Consider the following 25,211-nt stretch of genomic DNA (forward strand, 5'->3'; position numbering starts at 1 on the left):
TTTCTCTTATCGTCGGGGCGCCGATAACAAAAGGGGGGTAGATTGTAGTGTGGTCCTTTTATGGGGCCTTTTATTTTAAAATATACCTTTTTCTAAAGCATAAAAACCGTAGCCCCTTTAAAAGGTAGGCCCCAGTGAGTGCATTGCCCCTTTAAATGGATTGCCCCTTTAAGAGGAAGTGTCCCGATTAGCGTGAGCAAATGAACAAACGCTTCAGATTCCGTACTCTTATAAAGTGTCTGAGCCGCTGTGAGGAATGGTTGCTGCTTGATTGCCTGTTTGTTTCATCGTCAGAGTTCTTTCCTAATAAGGCTGTGTTTATCCTTCATGTGCAAGTGTTGTGGATTTAATAAGAGGGTGATCAGATTTGCTCTTTGGCAGCTGGACTGTGGATGTGCTGTTTGTTTGCCATTTGAGTATGGTATTGTGCACGCCTGGTTAAACGGAGGGGAACTGCATTTGGTCACTGCTGTCCTTCTTTACCCTTTATTTTTGGGTTTTGTGATTTAATGTTTGTTTGGTTTTCTTTATTTAAGGCCTCCATCACGTTGTATGGATGCTGTGTTTAGCTGATTGTTAAAAAGACTATAGGGGGACTGTTTGCAGAGATTTTACTGTGTGATAACCAACTGATTTTGTGTATTTGTTCCTTTCCAGTGGATCATCTGGGAGCATTGGTTGGATTGTGGGTGTTGGTCCTTTGATGGTGGAATCTGTGCTACGATTTACACTGCATGCTGTGTGAATTTTGTGAATTTACGGTGTGCGGCACTTTGCGTGTGTGTGTGTGTGTGTGTGTGTGTGTGTGCGTGTTGATGTGTTTTTCTTTACAGGCACTATTTTGGGTGAACCTTTTGGGGTTAAAGTGGGCCTGCACCCGTGGCTCGTCAGTCTTCCTTTGTATCCATTGGAATGTTTGGTGTTAATTGGTAATTGTAACAGTTGGTATCCTTTTAATGATTCATGTTGCAGTCTTAAATAAAATAAGGTACTAATAATAAAGGTTTATATTTTAACTGATTTTGGATGTGTTGAGGAGGTTAATAAAATTCAACACTAAAATAAGAAATCTGTCTCTGTTCCTTTTTATTTGGTACACACTGAACCTGTTTAATTTAAATTAGTATTTCCCATGGGTAGATCCCAGGGTGGCGTAGTCGAGGAATAAGTACATATTAGGGTCTTTTGAGCCCCTCACGCTACATAGACAAAGAAAAACATTCATAAGATGCATATTTACACGAGTGTATGCAAAAAAGCAACGTTTTTCTATAACATACAAAGAAACACAATATCTTTAAATTAATCAAATGCTTCCTTGGGCAAAGAACATCTTTTCCCGATTTTCCGCCTCTCCTTCAGTGGTAGACGGACGGATTCTTCATCTGCAGCAGCTGCATTCTAAAAGAAACCATTACAAAAATAAGGAAAAATTAATTTTACAAACTATGTCATATGTTTTCTTTGTTTCCTCAATATAACTCTGATTAGAATGTCAAACAAAGATAAAATCATCCGTATTAATCGTCAATATCGTGTATATTATTAATATGAGCGTCTTTGCGTTAAATTTAGGGATGCACCGATACCACTTTTTCCATCTCCGATCCGATTCCGATACCCGAATTCTGAGTATCGGCCGATTCCGATATCTGACGATCCGATACTACTGTATTTTTCTTGAACAATTTAAATTACACACAGACACACATGCACACGCACACATACTATATAAATGTGTATAGTGCTTTCTGCTAAATCTAGCATAATATAATTATATTATATATAATTATACTTTTAAATGTAAAAACCAATCATTTAAAATGATTTACAAGTTACAAGAACATAAGTAATTATTAACCATGGCAGTGTTTAGGAGAAAATAAAATAGACACGTTTGATCAAATAAGTATGCTAAATATATTTTCCTTATTTGCGCAAAAAGTCACAGTAAAAAAGCTTTAGTGTGCAGATGGTTATTTTGGGAATTATGCACTTAACCGGACCTTTTATGCACATTTCGGGTGCAGAATTGATGGGCCTAAATCATAGTGAGTGCGTCTAAATCATACTGCGCTTCCTGGGTGTAGCATTGATGCTCTAGAAGCATCTTCACATGGGAATCCTCGCGCCGCAATGGAAAGTTACGTTCATAGCTATTAAAACTCAAAGAGATTAGATGCATCGTGTGCTCAGCACATACTGAATTGCATCCATCCAACAGTTTGCGGAGACTTTATAAAATCAGATTTTTAAAACAGCCTACAGTTTGAGTGTGTTTGTGTGTTGAATGACGCGTTTCATCCGTCCGCTTCACCTGTGCATTAACTCAGCACATACTGAATTGCATACATCCAACAGCTTCCTGAGACTTTATAAAATCAGATCTTTAATAAAGCCTAACGTTACAGTTATCTTGTGTGTCTGCGTGTGTTGAATGACACGTTTTCATCCGTCTGCTTCTCACCAGTGGATTAACTCAGTTTGCAAGTAAGTTACAGCGTTTCTGTGAACATTAATATCTTAAATGTGCGTTTGTTCCTTCACATGAAGCTATTGAGTGTAAGATGACTTTGATTATAGTGCATAAAAACGTTTATGGTGCTCTTATAATACTTGGTCGTTTTAATCGCTTGTCAGTGACAACCATGGGTAACGTGCTGTATCGGAATATCGGATCGGTGCATCCCTAGTTAAATTCGTGCTACACCACACCATGCACTTATATCGACGTCGCAATGCAAAAGAAGAAGGGCAAGAAAGAAACCTGTCCTGGTCTGGCGATTTAAGGGAACATTTGTTTAAGGTATGTAGTAATAATACATTTTAATAATGCTGAGTGTGGGATCAGTTAACTAGAAATTTCGTTGATAATAAGCAATGTATGTACAGTAACTAGCTAGTTCACGTTAGATATTTTATTCACGTGTCTGTGGTAATTTTAGGTTTTTGATAGTTAATTTCACTGATAGTTTGAGCCCGTGTAAATTTCTTAAAAAGCTGTAATTATTATTTTATTTAACATTATTATGTTTGCTGTCAAGACTGATATTTATTTATATATATTTATTGACGTTGATATGTAAACTTAACCTACTCAGTTGTACTTGACTAATGCAATAATGACAGGTCCACCTGTTTAAGTATATTGTAAAACATTTGAACATAACATACACACATTGTTTCCGCCTGCATCAATTTAGTTGTATAGCTGCATTGCTGGTTAACACCTCTGGGCAGATTCTCCATGTTCTTCTTTTATGTGTAGTTGCTCACCTTAAACAGATACAGTACATTGAAGTAATGTTTAAAACAAATTAAGCCCTATAATATTGTTTATGTTTACAATAATTGGTAAAAAGTTTGACGGATAAAATGGTTCTTACCATTCTTTATATAAGCCCCTCTGTTAACTTTTGTTCAAGCCTGTCTAGATCTTTTATCAGTCTAGAAAGATGTTGGAGAAAAGACATCATCCTCTTCTATAATCTCCATCTGTAATTGGACTAACAACTGGACCAGTGAATGCAGGTGACTCCAAGATTGTCTCGTTTACAGCTGCAATATCAAAAAAATAATTGAATTGAGGCTTTTTATATACATTTAGTATTTTTTATTAAAATTCATAATGAGCATATGTATACATTGATTTAAAACAGTACTCAAGACTGTAGATTTACTGTGAGGTTTTGAATGTTGGACAGATTATCAGACCTGCATCTGCCTCAGACATGTTGATGTTTAGCTAATGACGATTTTAAATACATTTATTTTTTTTTTTTTTAGGCAACTTACTCTCTGTGACGAAGGACGACCCCTTTCAGGCAGATAGACCTGTCTGCGTGAGAATCAGCCAATCAGGAGCGTCATTGCGCTCTTTGACCAGCGGAAGCGGACAGGTTAAGTTTCAGTTTCGGAAAGCTTGAGAGAGAGCGCTGACGTTGGAATACTGTGCAGTTAATAAATAATATAAGAGAGTGTTGCTGTTCTTAAGAGTTTTTAGTAATGTGTGCGTGCAACTACCAGTAAGTAATACTGATGTTTGTCATCACAATAATGTTACGCTAATGCTATGTTAATGCACTTTGATAATTTCGTGGCATGTAGTGGCATGTTATAATATAATGGCGGAGCCTCGTGCTACCCGTGCGTATATATAGAATGCTAAATATTAACGTAGGTAGTTCTTTGGAAACCTTATGTATGTTTAGTACATTTGCACAATGTGTAATGTTTATAATAAAGAGGAATTCTTTAGTTCATGATTATTATATGTTAATCTGCATTCAGTATATTGTGTATTTTGTAGTTATTGTTCAGAAAATAATACGTTTAAGGGATGTAGTGTATTAAAGCCTGTGTAGTGTATTTGCTTAGTGATAAGCATTTATTGTGGCACTACATTTAAAGGTTTCATATATAACAAATTATAATTTAATTCTTGATTGTGTTTGCTTTATTATATACCTGTTAAATATTTGATATACGTTTTACTGACTGATATATATATATATTTCTGTATCTCTGTTTCAGAACCACACACACAAATACTTTCTTTAATAAAACATCCTAAAGAGAACATCTTGTCAGCATTCTGATAATGGCTACAACCATTAAAGGACCACTCAATTATACAGTCCTTATCAATCACCATAACAAATTTGGTCATTCGAGCCGGATAACGTGTGGTCATCGTGGGATTGTTTAGAGATGTTCTCGGATCAGTATACACGCCCAGCAGATGCACGACCCCGCCGAGAAGTCTGGCGACCAGCCTGGATGGAAGACTATGACATCCCTCCCCAAGCATTGCAGCAGCCCTCTCATTTGCCTCCGCAAACATCTAATCTGCCAGAGCAACAGCAGCCTTATGACAGCATGGTTAGATTTCCAGAGAGACACGCGAGGATGATGCCTCTCACACTCCGACTGCTGCATGAGGATGGGAAGGTCATACAGGGAGCAGAGGCTGCCTATTCCCGTCAGTTCGAGTATTCAGCACCCCTCTATGAGAGTACGCCTGCCTCGACCCGATCGAGGCCTGCCCCAGAAACCGCGCCTGAGGTCCTAGAAGCTCTTCATAAGTTGAGGGAAGATAATCAGAGGCTAAAGCAACAGTTAATGGACATGCACAGGCGACTGGACGCCCGAAGTCCCCAACCAAATGTACCAGCACTGCAACAGACAGCCCCTTCTCCTTTCCCTACACCAGCTCCCCCTCAACAGCAGTACAACATAGAGCAGGATGGCGCCCCATATCAAACTAGGCCAATACTGCCACCTGCACGAGTTGGTGGTCATACTCTGCCTCCCGATGATGATGACTGGCCACTGCCACCTCCCCCAATAGCAGACGACACTTATCAGCCACCATCACAGGATCTTATGGCAGAGCTCATAACAGCACTGAGGGACATTAAGACGACACGTCTGCAGGAGTATCCCAATCGCTTTGAACCACCTTCTCCAGCACGACCACAGACACCAGGGTATTGTGTGCCCTACACCCCACAAAGATGTGAGTCGCTGCTCGAAGAGTTGCAACCCTCCCCCCACCATGAGCTAGTATACCGCGGGCCTAAACCCACAATCCCGGTATTCACCAAAGGGGATCCGAGAGAGTTTGCCAGACTTAAGATAGCTCTGGAGAACTTACTGCCTGTGGATGCTACAGAGCGCTTTAAATATCAGATCCTGGTGGATCACCTGAAGTATGAGGAGGCACTGTTAATAGCGGATTCCTACACCAACTCACTGCGACCCTATACTGACACCATGACAAGTTTAATTGAGCATTATGGACAGCCTCAGCAGCTAGCGCTCAGAAAAATTGCTGATCTAATGGAGGCCCCTAATATACCACGTGGTGACACCAGTGGGTTTAAGCGGTTCGCTCTGAAAGTAAGAGCACTCGTGGGGATGTTAGACCAGCTTGGAGACAGTGGAAAGACTGAGCTTCACTGTGGTTCACATGTGACACGGCTGCTGTCCAAACTGCCACACGATATACGGGCTGAATTCAAGAGGTTCCTGTACCCAATGCGTGTAACAATTCCAAGCCTCTTGCACTTCTCTGACTGGCTTGACTACGAGCTGAAGATGCAGGAGACAGTGTATGAGCCTCTAACTAGTTAAAACAAAGGCAGAGCAGGACCAAGGGTAGACCGCCGCCGTGAGTCTAAGAGTGGCAAGAATACCAACATTATGCTTACCACGGACCAACCCGAGAGCACACTGACAGTAGAGAAAGCCTTATCTAGCACCAAGCAGCCAGAGAGGACAGCATACTGCCCGTACTGCTCTAACACACAACACTTCTTAGATAAGTGTTCAAACTTTGCACAGCTTACAGTGGAACAGATTACAGCATGGATTAAGACCAACAAGAGGTGCTGGCGATGCGGTTGCTCACATCAGGCTGCACAGTGCCGCTTAAAGATCATATGTCACAAGTGTAAAGGTAGACATCTGCAAGCTTTGCATGAAGTGAATATAAAACCTGCAGCTGAGGATACATCCTGCCTTATCAGCACAACTAATGAAGTTCTGTATGTAGACCGGCGGGCTGGATGCAGCCAGGTCCTACTGAAAGTGAGTAAAGTGCTGTTGCGCAACGGTGAACACACCTTGGAGACATATGCTATCCTTGATGATGGTTCGGAGCGGACCATTCTCCTCTCTGCAGCAGCGCAGAGCCTCAAGCTTACTGGTGAACCTGAAAATCTGATCCTCAGAACTGTTCGGCAAGATATCAGGGTTCTGCACGGCACTGCAGTGTCATTCTCTATCTCTCCAGTAGACCATCCAAAGAAGTCCTTCAAGATATACAGAGCATTCACTGCTGATCAACTCTGTCTGGCTGAGCACACTTACTCAATGAAGGCACTTCAGAGGAAGTATAAACATTTAAGAGGCCTCCCTTTCCAGACGATTAACAAAGTGCAACCCCTGCTGTTAATCGGTTCAGATTAAACACACTTAATCACTCCGGTGGAGCCTGTGCGTTTGGGACCCCACGGGGGACCAGCCGCGGTGAAGACAAAGTTGGGCTGGACACTTCAAGGGCTGACCAGGTACACCAAGCAACAGGCAACATCACAACAGTGTCTGCACATCTCCACCCTCTCATCCACTAGCGAGCTTCTACAGAGTGTAGAGAGATTTTGGCAGCTGGATGTTCTGCCTTACAGGAGTGAAAAGCTCCTCACACGCTCCAGGCAGGATCAGGAAGCAGTCCGCCTGCTGGAGGCGAAGACTAAACGAGTAGAGGTTGATGGAATTCAGCGCTACGCTACTCCCCTCCTCAGAGTGAAGAACATGCCACTGCTTCAGGCACCTAAGGAGGCTGTGCTAGCTAATCTCCGCAGTACAGAGAAGCGTCTGCTGCGAGACCCTCAAAGAGCAGCAGCATACTGTGCAGAGATTGGAAAGCTGGAAAATGCGGGCTATGCTGTTAAAGTGTCAGGAGAAGAGCTGAGCAAAGCAGCTGAGTCCTGGTTCATCCCACATCACATGGTGAGCCACAACGGAAAGAACAGAATTGTGTTCAACTGTTCCTACACGTATAAAGATAAAAACCTCAACAAGCTGCTATTGCCTGGGCCCACCTTAAGTTCCAGTTTACTGGGTGTACTGCTGCGCTTCAGAGAGCATGCTATTGCTATCAGCAGTGATATCAAGGGCATGTTCCACCAGGTGAGGCTGCTCCCGGAAGACAAGCCCTTGCTGCGCTTCCTGTGGCGAGACCTGAATACAAAGGAATCACCCAACATCTACACATGGCAAGTTCTTCCATTTGGCACCACATGTAGCCCCTGTTGTGCAACGTTTGCGCTGCAGAAACATGTGTTGGACCACAGTCAGCCAGGTGAAGATGTTCGAGTGTCGATAGAACGATCCTTTTATGTGGATAATTGTCTGCAAAGTCTCACATCTGTTGAAGAAGCCCATCACCTGGTCGACAAACTGACCTCACTGTTGGCTACAGGTGGATTTGAGTTGCGCCAGTGGGCAAGTAACAACCCGGAAGTCATCAGTCATCTGCCCAAAGAAGCAAGATCTGAGAGCAGTGAGTTGTGGCTCAATGAGTCAGGCACTGACCCACAGGAGCTCGCCCTTGGACTCCGCTGGTTATGCAATTCAGACACCTTAAGGTATAAATACCGTATGCTGGACAAAACTACACCCACCATGCGAAATATATACAGAGTTCTGGCACGCCTTTATGATCCCTTGGGATTTATAGTCCCCTTTACCACACGGGCCAAAGTTCTGGTGCAGCACTTGGGATAAACAGAGAGACTGGGATGACCCGTCCCTACCTGAGGATGTGTTGCAGTCATGGCTGACGTGGGAAGAAGAATTGGAGCATCTCTCCCAGATTATACTGCCTCGCTGCTATGTGAGCCTTGAGATGGACAGTTCAAACCACCAGAGAGACCTACACATCTTTGCTGATGCGTCAGAGAAGGCATACGGCTCAGTGGCATATTTGCGGACGGAGAGTTCACACGGCAGTGCAGAGGTCTCTTTTGTTGCTGCCAGGTCTAGGGTGGCCCCGAAGAAGCAACAATCAATACCCAGACTGGAGTTGTGTGCTGCTCTGACAGCTGCACAGCTAGCTGCCCTATTGCAAAGAGAGTTGACAGTTAATATCCGCAATGTTGTCTTCTGGACAGACTCCACAACAGTACTCCCATGGCTCCAGTCCGATTCCTGTCGGTACAAGGTATTTGTGGGAACACGGGTAGCCGAAATCCAGGAGCTGACTGATGTCCGGGCCTGGAGATATGTGGATTCTGTTAATAACCCAGCCGATGACATTACGCGGGGAAAATCACTGCTGGAACTGGCCAGTAAGACCAGATGGAGTCAGGGCCCTGCCTTCTTACAACAGTCACCTAAAGTCTGGCCTACACAGCCACAGAGGTAACAGAGGATCCTGTTGAGCTGCGAAAACCCACTATTTGCTATCTCACTACAGGCATACAGACTTCTCTGCTACCAAATGCTGATCAATTTTCCTCTTTTAGAGCGCTGATAGAAGCGGTTGCACAATCAAGCGCTGTGTCATCAAGGAGCCCAGTCAGTCTTTCTGCCGATGATTACCAAGAAGCAGAGAGAGAAGTATTGAGACGAGCTCAGCAGGACAGCTTTCCTGAGGAGTTTAGTCTCTTGAGTACCAGTAAGCCAGTAGCTGCCAACAGTAGGCTGATCTCTCTTGCTCCAGAGTACGACAAGACTGCTAGACTCATACGGGTTGGAGGAAGGCTTCGCCGCAGTGAACAGCTAGAGCTAGATTCAATTCACCCAGTGGTCCTGGACCATCGGCATAAAGTGACCCAGCTCATCATCCAGGACATGGACAAAAGCCTCCGCCATCCAGGATCAGAGCGCCTTTTCGCAGAGCTGCGGCGCAAATACTGGATTCTGCATGGACGTGAAGCTGTTAAGCGCCATCAGCACTCCTGTCCTGACTGCCAAAGATGGAGAGCCTCTCCCGTAGTACCCAAGATGGCAGACCACCCACAGTCAAGACTACAGCTGCTGAAGCCCCCATTCTTCTCTACGGGCATGGACTGATTCGGGCCTTTCACAGTGAAATTGGTCGTCGCCATGAGAAGAGATGGGGCATACTATTTAAATGTCTGACGACGCGCGCTGTGCATGTGGATGTTCTGTCCAGCATTGACTCTGATTCCTTTTTGATGGCTCTTCGCCGTTTCATTGCACGAAGGGGTAAGCCAGCAGAGCTCCGGTCCGACCAGGTCACTAATTTTAAGGGTGGTGAAAGAGAACTCCAAGAGGCCTTCAGGTCATTACACCCCACAATCCAGACTCCTCTGGCTAAACACCAGATTAGGTTTCAGTTTAACCCCCCAAGCGCACCACACTTTGGAGGAGTCTGGGAAAGAGAAGTGAGGTCTGTGAAAGCTGCACTATATGCCACCATCCAATCACAGACTGTCCCTGAAGAGGTTCTGCGGACGGTACTTATTGAAGTGGAAGGGATTTTAAATTCTAAACCACTGGGTTAGGTGTCAACAGATGTGGCTGATGTTGACCCAGTTACCCCCAACTTGCTCCTCATGGGGCGGCTCGACCCCTCTTTACCACAGGCTGTGTATGCTGAGTCTGAGCTCCTGAGTCGCCGTCGCTGGAGACATTCTCAGGTGTTAGCCGACCAGTTTTGGTCCCACTTTATACGACACTACCTCCCGACTCTTCAGACTCGCTCCAAGTGGCACAAGGACCCTGCACAGCTGCAAACTGGAACCATAGTCATGGTGGTGGACCCACAGCTGCCAAGAGCACAGTGGCCTTTAGGTCATGTCACGGAGGTCATTACAGGAACTGATGGAAGAGTCAGGACTGCAGTAGTTAAAGTCAAGGACAAACTCTACACAAGGCCTGTTGCTCGCCTGTTAGCTCTGCCTGCCATACCAGATAGTGATACGGTCAGTCCTTCTTAGAGTAGCAAATATAGTGTAACATATTTGGGGGCGGCTGTGACGAAGGACGACCCCTTTCAGGCAGATAGACCTGTCTGCGTGAGAATCAGCCAATCAGGAGCGTCATTGCGCTCTTTGACCAGCGGAAGCGGACAGGTTAAGTTTCAGTTTCGGAAAGCTTGAGAGAGAGCGCTGACGTTGGAATACTGTGCAGTTAATAAATAATATAAGAGAGTGTTGCTGTTCTTAAGAGTTTTTAGTAATGTGTGCGTGCAACTACCAGTAAGTAATACTGATGTTTGTCATCACAATAATGTTACGCTAATGCTATGTTAATGCACTTTGATAATTTCGTGGCATGTAGTGGCATGTATAATATAATGGCGGAGCCTCGTGCTACCCGTGCGTATATATAGAATGCTAAATATTAACGTAGGTGGTTCTTTGGAAACCTTATGTATGTTTAGTACATTTGCACAATGTGTAATGTTTATAATAAGGAGGAATTCTTTAGTTCATGATTATTATATGTTAATCTGCATTCAGTATATTGTGTATTTTGTAGTTATTGTTCAGAAAATAATACGTTTAAGGGATGTAGTGTATTAAAGCCTGTGTAGTGTATTTGCTTAGTGATAAGCATTTATTGTGGCACTACATTTAAAGGTTTCATATATAACAAATTATAATTTAATTCTTGATTGTGTTTGCTTTATTATATACCTGTTAAATATTTGATATACGTTTTACTGACTGATATATATATATATATATATATATTTCTGTATCTCTGTTTCAGAACCACACACACAAATACTTTCTTTAATAAAACATCCTAAAGAGAACATCTTGTCAGCATTCTGATCAATGCTCCGTGGTGGCTGCAACCATTAAAGGACCACTCAATTATACAGTCCTTATCAATCACCATAACACTCTCCATTCGACCTTGCAGGTCACACCATGGTCTCAAGAGGGAAAATGAGTGCTCTATGGATTGAACAGAAAAGGTAGTATTAAACAGTATGTTGTATTTAAATGCCATGAACAATGCGTTTATGCTTTCTTCCTAATTATGTCAACAAATGCTCTCTTACCTTGCATGGTACTTTAGGTGAATCAAAACTCCAACCATCTGTATGAGGGTCTGGATGGATAAAGGATGCCCACTGGAGCTGGAAATGATGGATCAGGTCATTTTTATTTGTCACATTTACAAAGAAGCACACTCTAAGGATTGCGTTACCCTGTCTGTGGCAAATACACTAGACAAAAGTATTGGAAGGCCTCATTCTAATAAACATGTTTATTTATTCCAGTATGTCCAATCAAAACAAATATAAATGCTATACCATATAATACCACTACAAAGAATTTTGTTTTGATTTTTGTTGCAACAGTTTTGTAAGTGCCTTTTTCTGTTCCGAAATGACTACAGCTTCTTGTACAAGTCATTGATAGGTTTAGGTGATGAGTTTTTGGCTAAAAACCTTTGAGTCATATCAAAGGTGTTAGCTGAGTTAAGGTCTATTCAGACCAGTCAAAGTTCTTCCACACCAGACTGAATCACTAATTTTCTGTTTGAACCTTACTTTGTTTGTAGGGTCATTCTTAAGTTGGTTTTGAAAAGGGCCCTGCCAAAACTCTTGCTATAAATTTAGCATCAAACGGTTTTTCTAGAATATCATATGCTGTAGCATTAAGATTTGTGATCATGGAAATAAGTAAAGTATTTAAACCTGTTTATTAGAAGGAGGTGTCGCAATAGTTTTGTCTATATAGTTTGTTTAACAAGCCAAAATAACTAGGGCTGCTTCTTTTTAAGAATTTTTGGGTATTTTTAAATCAGCCAGAGGAATAACAGTCCTTAAATGTGTAATGTACTGCCATAATTTTGTAATGATCAAACGTGAGGTCAGATTCTTGTTAACCTACTGTGTTCTTTCTTGATGGTTAGCTGAGTGTCCCAGGACAGAAAATCTGTTTCGTATGGATCAGAGTCAGACATTAATATCTAATATGTAATATCTAGTGATATGTTTTCTTAGATAATGCTGTGAACAAATGCTCTTTTACCTTGAATATTAGGTGGATCCACACTTGAACCATCTGTATGATGATCTGCACCCACTGGATCTGTAAATGGTGGTGCAGGTAAGTTTCACAAGTTAACAAACTCAAATCCTATTCAGACCATTCATGATTCCAGCAATAACCAAGTTTTTTCGTAACAATAAGATTGCATTTACAATGCAAATCTTAATGCACAGATCATATTTTTTTGACTATATTAATTTTTTGTTCTGCTCTTTTTATATTTACATAAGACACTATTCATATCTGATATCGGTGTTACAATAATTTGCAAAACTACAGTTAATATGAGTGTCATGATTTGCACTTGAGTTTTGTATCGACTTAAGCCAGGTCACTGCCAATTTAGGCATGTTTTAATTATGACACTTAACAATTGTATATGTACTTTGATAAAGGTTTTTGCAATCATGGAAACATAAGTGAATCGCAGACAGCATTCTTCTTTTACGAATGTAAAATGGCTGGAGTAGTGATGTCACTAGCTAAATTAATTCTCATTTGTCCTCCCCCACAGAAAGACACAGCACATCATTATATCATTGGCTTCGCCCACTGGTGTTCAGTCTAAAGTAGTAGTTGTTGACAATCATAAAGTTGTAATAACAGTAAGATTGTGATGTCAGACAAACATTGTGCTGTTGCTGGCTGTGGGAAATTAGTGTCTTTGTAAGGGTCGCAAATAATTTGAAAATATTTATGTTTCAAAATATGCCCCCCTACCATGAACTAAACTGGACTGTTGCAGAGACCAAGTGTAGTAGGGTACGGAGCGCTCACACTAGTCACACCAAACTTTGAAGGGAAAACATACTTTGGTATTATACAGTATGCATAGTGTGAGTACCCCATAATTTTACTGTAAACCATGCCGCTCCTTAGAGCTTATTTCTATGTATATTTTAAACATTCTTCATTCTCTTGTGATTATTTTTGCAGGTTTCCGAATTGATGTCAGATGCAAAGCAGAAGCTTATTTTCTAGTTTGGCTTCATTGTGGAAAAATGCTTGAAACTAAAATCCAGGTGACATTCTTTTGTTTATTGAAGCTATGACAAATAATTTGTCTGTTTAGTTAATGTTTTATACAGTGTAACTGTACCTAAACATTGTTCCTTGAGGTCCTCTGCTATTCACATTTTGTAGTGTATATTAATTACTCTGTGAAATAAATTGTTTTGTGTATTTTTTTACCTAACATTGGTTATTGCTAATGACATACAGAGTTTTAATCAGGCTCAATCTGTGCATTCTATGCAAACAACATCAAACAACCTGTCAAACAACAAAATGTCTGTCCGGATGGGAATGAAGCAAGGAAACTTGTGCAATTACATCACAGCTCAAATACTGTGCATAGTGGCATGACTACAGTTTATTGAATTCACATACTAATAATCCTGACATACTTGTCCATCATATACATCTCCTAACACACCCTTTGGCATTTCCCACTTTTGCCTTTCATCTAATTTCTCTTCAAATCCAAGTCTTTTAACAAGTCCTCCCAGAGACTGCACAACACTCTTGTAACAGTAAGAACGTATTGGATGGACATACTCTTCACCGCTCGAATTTGTAGCCTTTCTTAGCAAGGCAGAGCCACATTTCTTCCTTAATGCAGACCTCTGCTGTGGGTGATTGTAGAATGGGATGTGACCACAAGTCCTGCAAACCTTTGTACCATCCCGTCTGCGCTCATAGGTTTCAGTAAGCATGTACACTGTTATACATTTTGGACAAACCACATACTGTAAGAAGTCGTCACGGAGGATACCAGTCAATTTCATCATGGCCAAAAGTTTCATCAACAAGTGTTCTGGTTTTTCACTTCTGGACTGATCACTTCCATGCTCCTCCCCATCTTGTATGTGAGGATAGGCTTCACTCTGCTCCTCAGCAAGAATTTCCCCCTCTTCATCCACATAGTCATCCTATGGAAATTTAAAGGACATATTTAAAACACATGCAATGCACATAATCAGCACCACCATTAGACCATTAGAGATTGAAAAGTCCATCATGAATATGGCCATTTGAGATTGAAAAGCCCATCGTTATTCGTTAATATGGTCATTTATGGTCAAGAACATAATTAATATGGTAATTTCTCATCAATATGGCCATTTGAGTATGAAAAGATTTGAAAACTGTAGTTGGAAAAGATCATGTGCATCTCAAACAGCTAGCTTTAGTGCAATGAACCAGTTAAGTACTTTGTGGGAACTTCATCCACTTCAACTTCATTTTAGGATTTTTTAGGATACTTTATAAAGTGTGTTTATACTTTAGTTGCTTTCATTAGTTAACTAACAGAAATTTGAGAGTGGAAAACAATCATGTGGGTGAAATATGTTAGGTTTTCCCATTTCAGCTCTGGATTAGCATGTATTGAACTTTATACTACCCAGACAGCACACATACATCTGGCCGACGTTGTGCCGACTTTCAAAGTTCCATCAGCAAGATGTCGCTCAGGGAGCGTTTGCTCATTGGGAAGATGTCGTCTAGATGTCGGCATCTCGTCGCAAATGCCCTCGGGCCGATATTTAAACGATGCAATTTCAGCCGCTCTGCACGGGCTTTACCGGGCATTTATTTATTAATTTAAACCTTTATTCATTCACATTTATTCAGAATAATGTGCTTCTTTGCAATAATAACTAAAAACAAGTACACCACTGTCAATAACCGTTGCAAATTTATTCATTTGACAAATATAACACAAACAACTTGGATAAATCAGTAACAGAATATTTACATGTGTCACACATAAATTACATATTCTGTAACTATTATACACTGCTATACTACTGTGTAAACGTTTTACTTACACTTAACTTAAATATTTCTTATACCCTTCAAAATAATATACTCTTATATGATTCAATTACGTTTGTGGACAAAAATATAGTCTCAACATATACATTTATTTCAATTGAGAACTAAAATTTAATTTAAAACTTTTTTCAAATTACTTGGACAAAATGATAAAATAAACAAGTAATTCAAGCCCATAATACATGGAAATTTCTTTAAAAATATCTCAGGGTGAGATCTCAAAAAATTACTGAAAAAACCCAAGGGTATATATTTCAAATTCTAGGCAAAGGGTGGCTGCATTTGAAATGCTAAAATATAACAGTTTGGATTTCAGAAGTTTTAGTCTCAAGATAATTCACATATGTTGTACAAATGGGAAAAACACGGCCTGTGAAAACCCAGCAAAGTATTTCTTTGTGACTTACTGTTTTCTACATAAAATCATCCTACACAATTCAGAAAACATTCTCTGAAAATATAATCTTGACATATTCAATACTGACTGAGTAAGGTCATGTCAAAGACTGAACTCAATGTTAAATCAGTAAATTCAAACTTTAGATGTCATAAGATGTTAAGACAGTAGCCTGGATTTCATATACAAGGTCACATATTTATGTATCTCAGAAATATATTGTAAATAATAATGTGCATGTACATAACAAAAACATTTAATCATAAAACATTCTCGTCAGGTCTTCTGTCTTTATTTTCTGCACTCGTCTCTGCAAGCAGTGCCTTTAAACCTTAGAGGTTCCTCTTTGTTGCCTTCGTTTCCTGTCCCGAACACCGCCTTTTAAACATCTGGACACCACTTCTTCCTCTCCATGGTTCCTCTTTGTTGCTTTAGGATCACCTAAATGGAAACATCCAACAAAAAATTATTAATCATACGATCACATTTTATATTTAAATTTAAGTGCCTATGGCAAACATGAACAATCGTGTATATTGGATAGATAATCAAAAAGTGGACCCACAAAGCATACAGTACTTTATGTAAGCATATAAAGCATCTGGTCTACTGTGTTGTTGCATTCCTGAATGTCTGGCTGTGCATTATAAACAGTGTTAATTCTTCTTTGCATCCTCAGCTACAGCTATACTTAAAATGAGTGCTATAGGAGGAATTAATGCAAATGTCTTGAAAATTATACATTTTATTGTTAGAGATATCTAAAGATAACAGTCACCCACTTGCTTACCACCAAACTGTGTTGAACAAGTGCTTGCATCGGTGTTCGTGTAATCGAGTAAAGTATAACCTTATTCACACAGCACTTTGGTCCCAGAAAATATCCGTAAAATTGGCAGAGAGGCATTTGTGTGAATGCAAACATGTGTCGTAGATGTTCTGGGATTGTTCCAGGAAAGAGGACCTAGTAACATTACTGTAAGATACCTGGAAAGCCCTCTTTGTGAATGAGAAGCAGAAACAATAGCGTAGTTTTGAAGTTATGGTTCAGCTCTTTAAAACAAGGGTTTTACAAAGGTCGGCAAACTGGACCGAAGCAGAGATCAGAGAGCTCGTCACTATCCACGCTGAAGCAGAGATCATTTAGCAGCATAACTGTTCTAGCGCATCAGGCGCTCACATGAGCTTATATTAAACAAAATACATGTGCGTCATCGCAACAAGATATACCGTTCAGCTCTTTAAAACGGGGGTTTAAATGAACATTTACATTCACGATGAGAAATGTCTGCAAACTGGACTAGGACAGAGTTCAGGGAGTTTCAAATATCCACTTTGAAATTGGGTTAATTCATGTGCATACTAGAACAGCGCATCACGCATTCCATTATAGTCTTATCATAAACAAAAATCCAGTCATCTGCAGAGAGAAATAACCAATAATAACAAACCTTCAGACACTGTGGATAAAACCTATCAAGTGCAGGACTTTAAACCCATCATGTGTCTTTACGGCATAAACACAGATTCCGGAAAATCATTGGCAGTGTGAATGAACCAAAAATCTAATGATCCTGGACCAAGTTTAAGTATAATATGAATGGGCCCTTCTTCAATGTATCGTGTCTAACAGATACCAAGTTGCAAAGTTTGTCTCACCTGTGGGCTACAACACTTAGTTCTGTCCTAGTATACGCCTTAGTCCTCGGTCTAGATCTCACCCAAACACTGTAAACGGAGCAGAACAGAAATGTTAATTTGTAAGTAGAAATGATAAGTGGACCCAGATTTGTTCCAGAATGTATTAAATGAAGTTAACATGGCCTGCTTTGTCTAAGATAAAGGATAAAATGCACTGTTAAATAAAAGACATTTTAAAAGGGTTGAGTTGTCTGAACAAAGTCATCTTGTTGCTTTGACGTCTTTGTTTTAGTTTATCTTTACCCTTCTGCTTGTTAACAGCACACATCATCAGTAATGTTCAATTATTACTTTATTATTGTATTAATGTTAAACACACCTTCAGGATCGTCAGTGTACTTAAATAGATAAGACTGAGCAGTGTTGATTTACCACCAGGGATTTTGATCTGTAAATGAATTCAGTCAAAGCAACAAGATGACTGTCTGATGACTCGAATGAGTTAAAGGATTACTCCTCCCACCAAAATGAAAATTGACTGATTATTTAAATTCATGTCATCCAAGAAGTTATCTATTACTTTTTTAACAGAACACAATCAGAGTTATATTAAATAATTTCCTGGTTCTTTACATTTATATATTGTATTTATATTTTTGCTTTATAATGTCATTGACTGGGATCAATGTTTTTCAAAGCTTAAAAGTATATCCATCCATCATTAAAGTAATCCATATGTAACCAGTGGATTAATAAATGTCTTCCGAAGCGAAACAATACGTTTGTGAGAAAAACTATTCATATTTATTGCTTTTTGTAATAGAGACAAGACATTTACAAAGTTAAAAAGACAATTTAAATATGGCAGCACGTGTTATCGCATTGGATGTTATGACACGTGAGAAACAATGCGATTGAGTTGTTGTAGTCTGTTTACATAACGTATGCATCGTAACTCGCTTAAAGCTTAAAATATAAAGTTTTTCTCATAAGCCTATCATTTTGCATCAGAAGAACCACTGGGTTATATATGGATCACTTTAATGATGAATGGATGCACTTTTGGAACTTCAAAACATTGATGCCCAGTCAATGCCATTATTAAGCATTGAAGAACCAGGACCAGTGGCGGACAAGGACTTATTTTCCGAGGGCGCACAATGCAATGCGAAGCTCATCCCAACATGTATGTAGCCCGTAATGTGTGTGGTTCGTCATTTTAAAATATGTGTTAGGCGTGTCGCATGTGAATCACGTGTCATGTCAAAATAAGTGCCTGCTGCACACACGTCTGAAGGGTTTATGATAACAGATACCTGCATTATCTCATGTGTAATCAGAGTTTAATGTTAAGTGAATGTGTTGTGTGTATTTTGTGAACGTGAGCATCTCTTTTATCATAAAAGGTTTTGACGCGTGTGCAGCAGGCACTTCTTTTGACAAGACACGTGATGCACATGGTTTACATGACGCAACAAACACATATTTTTGAAAACACGAGCAACACACATGACACGCTGAACACTTATTTTGAATTCGCACCCCTCAGAAGAGCAGTCATGAGCTGCCACTGGCCAGGACAGTATTTAATATAACTTTAATTGTGTTTGGCTAAAGAAAGAAAGACAAACATCTTGGATGACATGGGGTTGAGTAAATAATCCTTCAAAGCTAAAAGTTTACGTAAAAATGATAATTGTATCATTTACTCACCTTCATGTTGTTATAAACTTGCCAAAAATTCTTTAATCTGATAAATGATGTCAATCATACAGTTGATGGTACCCATTGACTTCCATAATAGGAAAAAGACATTTTATTGAAGTAAATGAGCAGCTGTGTACTTAACATCATTTATCAAAATATCTTGTTTTGTGTATATCACAATAAATAAACTCATGCCGGTTAAGAACATAAACAGGGCCTGTGTGATCACTAAAGCACAATAAAAAACATGTAAAGCTATCTTACCTTGAAATAAAATTTGACACAGACTACTGAAAATCTAATGAATGAAAAAGACAAAAAATAATATATTATGCACAAACGTTAAAAACAACATTGCAGTGTAGTGCTTAGTTTAATGTGTTTCAAATAAGTACATTCAACTTACATTATTTGTATAGTATATATCAGTACAGTGACATGCACAAGTTTGGGCACCCCTGGTAAAAAAATTCTTTTAATGTAAACATTTAAGCGAGGGGAAGATGAAATGATCTCCAACAGGCATAAAGTTAAACATGAAACGCACATGATTACCACTGTATGTAGTCCAGTGCTGGCATCGTTTGAAGTCCTTGCAAGGGTCGATGTCATCTTTCCATTTGTGTTAGCTCATCTGACAGAGGCAGGATCCAGACTGCAGCTCACATAATTGCTAGTAGAAATAGAAAAGCAAATTGAGAAAATTTGCATGACTGCTGTTCATAGCTTTTTAGGTAGTGGATAGTTGTGATTATTAAGTTATTTATAACCTGAGGCAAAGGTTAGTGAATGCAATTATGTGTATGCTAGACTTAGAGCTGTTGTGTTTGGTCGATAGAATCAGCGGTGTCAATTTCAACGTTGATAATTAGTCAACATAAATATTGTGTCATCACGACAAAAATATAGTCTTTTCCCCTTTGACATGGCAGATTTAAATGCAGATTAACATTCACAATGAGAAATATCTGCAAACTGGACTGAAGAAGAAATCAGGGGGCTCGTCACTATCAGCTATGAACATTCACCAGCATAACAAAACAGCGTGTAACGCAGTGCTTCCCAATCCTGGTCCTCGAGCACCCCCTCCCAAAAACTTATTTAAAACACCTGATTCAAGTTATCAGCCTCCTTCCAAAATGGTAAACATGTCTCCCTAACAAGCTGATGAGTTAAATAAGGAGACAACTAAAAATTTTTGGGAGAGGGTGCTCGAGGACCAGGATTGGGAAGCACTGGTGGGAAGCACTGGTGTAACGCACTCCTTTATGATCTTATTAAACAAAAAAATACATGTGTGGTTTCTCGAGAGAGAAATCACGGATAAGCAAACTACAGATACTACAAAAAAACCTACCAAGTGCAAGACTTTAAATATGTCATGTCTTTATGGCATGTGTGTGAAAGCACAAACAAATCCAGAAAACTATTGGCAGCGTGAATGAACCAAAATCAAATAATCCCAAACAACTCCCGGATGTGTACTCTGTATTTTTTCCATAATATGTGAGTGAAAAGGGCTACAGACATTAACCATTCATTGAAAGCAAGTTGTCCACTGAACCTTAAATGTCCTTGTCAGTATCGGGAAAGCGGTCCTGAAACAAATATCCTCGTCGTAAGAGATGTACGGCGTACTGTCTCGAGTAAACATATGGAGTCCTTCTTTAGGATCTCTGACTGCCGCACTCTGATGTTGTTCACCTGGCGTGTAACACGACAACCCAAATTGTCTTCATTATCCCAGGCACCTGCACAGAAACATTGAGAACACAAGCACCAGGGAAGCAGTGAGTGTGCGTCTTACCTACACCTAATGTAGCGTGTACATGCCGGGCGATGGAGGCCCCGGTGATCCCAACATAGGGGGGATAATCAGTTATAAGTGAGTAACAGCTGGTTAAAAACAACTTACAGCAAATGATGTTGTGATCTGTTTTGCAAAGACATAAAACATAACAATTGAATATTACAGATTTACATAAATGATGTCCAGTTACACACACTAAAATGTCTTGAGGTGTCTGTTAGTGAAATACTTACACAGCAGTGCCAATGACCTGTTAACACACAAGAAGAGAGGAAACATGTATGAGGGAAATATTAGCTAAGGAAAAAGGCAAGAAATTTATTCAGTCATTTCCAGCCCTTGATGTGTTTAAAATCCACAGTATGGCAAATGACTATGATATGAAACACCTGTTCATTAAATCACTGTACATTTCATACATCTGGGGCCGTATTCACAAAGCATTTTATCTTACCACTAAGAGTACTCCTAAATCGCACTAAAAGATTTTAGCTAAGAGTTTTCTCTTAAAAGTTATTCACAACGCCTTTCAGACCTACTTTTAGTAAGGAAAAATGATAACTCCTAAACTAAGAGTGAGTCTTCGTTGCTACGGATGACGTCAGTTTTCATGCACGAGCTGCCTCGCAAGGACCACGGTGATTGGTTGTTAGATGACAGCTGTCATGCGTAACATAACACAGACGCACCAAATAATGGAATTACAACATTGAAATATGTCTGTGTCCTACACAAAATAATAATAGTAATGCCATCAAAATGCATATATTAAAGAAAAGTCGTGAATGAAATTAAATTAAATCAAGGTAGCCTAATACCCAAATGAAAACCGCCAATTGCCTAATAATAAAAAACGACATTACATTAACACTTGCTTGATTAATTGACATCCTATTAGCCTAAATAGACTACTTAAAGCAAGTAAATGTTGCCCATATTGAAGAATCCTAATGTAATAAATAAATGACGGTGGATTATGAACTCGCCAAAACGGAAAAGAAAGCCCAACTGGATGCAGGATCAGTTACTGCTGCTGTTCCAGTTGGTGCTGGAAAAAAGAAACGTAATAAAAGGGAAATTCGGCACTGATATATCAAGCAAAGCTAAGCGTGAGACATGCGAGACAATGATGCGCGGGTCAATGTACAAAACAACCGGCACCCGACCAACGTTTTCAACTAACCCGCACGCAAGTCGGACCGCAAAAAATGAGCGGGTGACCTCAGGCATCCGCTCATTTCGGATCAACCCGCGCATTACTGATGGGAGAGGATTTGTTGCAGATCAATGCAGCATTCCCGCTTGTGTCGCGGACCCCGGACGACTGCGAGAGGCGGTGGTATGCATTACAATCGCAGTAGAGGGTTGAGATTGCAGCCTTTAAACAGACTAGCATGGCAACAGGTATGCCTATAATATTAAATATTTAATTTCATTATTGTTTCATGTAATTCTAAAAAACTTCCTGCTTGCCATGAATGTAATGAATTATGAAACAAATGTTATAAACAATATGCTTACATTAAAGTGTGCTTTTAAGTATGTGCAATGCTTTTGAGTTGGTGAAACTGTCAATGTTAAGGAGGATCAGCACCTAAGACATTTTAAGATCCTTTGTGAATAGGTCTTAGTGAGTTAGGAGTCCTCTCGACTACTTTTAAGCTGTCCCAGACTTAGGTGCTACTTTTAGGGCTAAAATGCTTTGTGAATTACTCTTAGTGAAAAAAATTAGGAGTCCTAAATTTAGGAGTGACACACCCATTATTTTTAGGAGTTGCTCCTAAATTCGCCAGTTAGGAGCTACTTTTAGCCTTAAAATTCTTTGTGAATACGGCCCCAGATATACAATAACGTAAATCAGATTGCACTGTGCATAACAAAATGGTTGTCAAAGAAGCTGAACTAACTTACATAATGCCAATGTAAACATCTCTTGTTTGTGTTGTTTTTAAATTTGCTGCCATTGTAAGCACTCAAACTATCATAGAGATCATAATAATACACTTTATACAGTAACTAAAACTGCCAGAGCATCATAAATATATATAGAGACAAAAAGCATATTATTCACACTCACTAAATGTGTTTAAAATGACAATTTACCTCAGACAAGATATTTGCAAAAGCTTTTCTAACAAACGGGACATCACAATTAACCATAATATTATGTTGATCATTTAAACATCAAACAAACACTCAAAATGAAATGAAACAACCCAAATTACTATGTTATTGAACTCAATTATATAATCATCGATAATCATCCTCATATTTTTCCTAAAATGTAAATTACCTCAGAATACTTCCAACTGCTGTTCAGAAAAGCAATGGCCATCTGCCTATTAAGTTCATCGTTTATATAGCAACAAAAACACAATACTGAACAAGTGAAAGGTATTCAGATTGATTTCAAGTACCATGTTTTTGTCATAGCATAAAAAATTAGACGAGAAATGACCTTTCTGTCCTCACGTTAACATTACCTCTAGTCGGTCAGACTCTACATAACAACAAGCTGACACGTATTGTTTTACAGAAACATTTTAGAACAACTAAAAATAATGGAAATTACAATCTCTATTAAATAATACACAAACATTTTAGCAAAAATGCCTCAAATCTGAATAGCGCTGCTAGTACTACAAACGCATGACTTTATTAGCTGTACTGTAGTAGACGGAGTGCCTTATACTAACTTTTAAGACTTTTAATATAAGATTTTTGTCGAAAACTTACCTGAACCACGTACGTCTGCGAAGTCAGCTCCCGCATTTTTTCCTTGTTCATGGCAAGACGAGACTGTAGTGGCTTCTCTGGGTTAAGGAATATATCGCCATCTGTTGGTTTGGCATGCTCATGACAATGCATCATACCGGGGTTTTGCGTGTTCGAGTTGACGTGGAATTGTCTGTTTTTTTACGAAGGAGGGGAACACAAAACAATGATACGTGTAAAACAAGCCAATAATCCCTTATTTGTCCTCACTTTCCCGAGTTGTCTTTTCTCTAACTTACTTGAGTATTAACGGCGGCTGGCAACCAGCGTATGTACATTACTGCCCCCTCCTGCTTCGGAATAATGGAACTTAGCAGCTGTGTGTCATTAAAAGCAAAGAAAGCGCTGCTATTTTATTTATTTTTACTTGTATATTATATTAAAACATTTACATTTACTTAACGGATTCCATTTTTCTCCACTTATTATCATTTACTTAGTTCTTGTACATACTTGATACACCCATGGTGTCGCCTTTGCTCTGGTGGGTTCACTGGGTTGCAAAGGGAGGAGTAACTGGGCACGCACCAACAGAGAGAAGTGCGGCATCGGCCTCCGGTATAGTTATCCGACCCAAAGCCGACGTAACAGACAAATACCGTTGACTTGACTGAAGATTTGGCCGATGCCTGGCCGATACTTATTAGATGTTTCAGATAAGGAGGCTGACGTACGCTCTTGAGCCGACGTCGGGCAGACGTACGTGTGCTGTCTGGGTAGTATATCCAAATGTAATTTCATGCTTACCACACAACAGGAGATGAAAAGATGAATGCTTTGGTCATCTGCTGTTTCGTCTGAAAAACAACAAACAGAAGATACCGTTATGCATTATATCGCGATATTCCTATTTAATTATAAGTTACTATTAAAATAACAACAACAGTGATAATCAACCACATTTAACTAGACCAGGGGTCTCCAACCTTTTTGTGAGCAAGGGCTGCCACAATAAATAAAACATGCTGGATGGCTACTTTTTGATATAGCATCCTCAAAACGTTTTTGTTTAACTTGTTGATTTTATTTTATTTTACTTGTTGATATGTTTTAGTATTGTTTAAAATGTTAACATACGTAAAGCAAGCCAAGCTTATATAAAAAATATGTAATTATGCTCACCGTTGTCTGAACTGCAATTCGCTGGGTGCGTTTCTTCAAATTCTTCAATCACTTATTTTTCTGGGTCCTCGGATTGCATTTCACTTTCACCAATCTCTCTAACTCCAGTAAAGTTATCCTCCGGGTCTTTACACATGACGGGACATCACTCACAGCGGGTTCATGACTGGATAGCAGCAGGCTCTGTACGTTATCTGACGTAGCCCTTTTGGATTTTTTTTCTCCCAAACTCCATTTTGTATGACACAGTTCAGTGTTGCAATGTTCACAGAAGTGCCGAGGTCGTTTCTTCAGTCTTGGGACTTCCATCTTTCAACTGACAGCACACTGTGTTGATATCACACATAGCTTCTGGCACATCGCGTTTGTTATT

General features: G+C 39.7%; 2 long non-coding RNA genes across 2 annotated transcripts; one reads left to right on the forward strand and one right to left on the reverse strand.

Annotated features, from left to right (window-relative positions):
- Positions 1–1,336: 1,336 nt before the first annotated feature.
- Positions 1,337–12,408, reverse strand: LOC135735389 (uncharacterized). The gene is made up of 6 exons (XR_010527542.2): positions 12,387–12,408; positions 11,549–11,626; positions 11,388–11,441; positions 3,387–3,558; positions 3,179–3,276; positions 1,337–1,401 (listed from the first exon to the last, which is right to left on the reverse strand). It is a non-coding gene; the product is annotated as an uncharacterized lncRNA (long non-coding RNA).
- On the forward strand, positions 3,426–13,346 carry LOC135735390 (uncharacterized). The gene is made up of 5 exons (XR_010527543.2): positions 3,426–3,531; positions 11,407–11,461; positions 11,566–11,644; positions 12,540–12,605; positions 13,294–13,346. It is a non-coding gene; the product is annotated as an uncharacterized lncRNA (long non-coding RNA).
- The last annotated feature ends 11,865 nt before the right edge of the window (positions 13,347–25,211 follow it).

Source organism: Paramisgurnus dabryanus, chromosome 7 (genome assembly GCF_030506205.2).
Source record: "Paramisgurnus dabryanus chromosome 7, PD_genome_1.1, whole genome shotgun sequence".
In the NCBI taxonomy this organism is placed as follows: Eukaryota; Metazoa; Chordata; class Actinopteri; order Cypriniformes; family Cobitidae; genus Paramisgurnus; species Paramisgurnus dabryanus.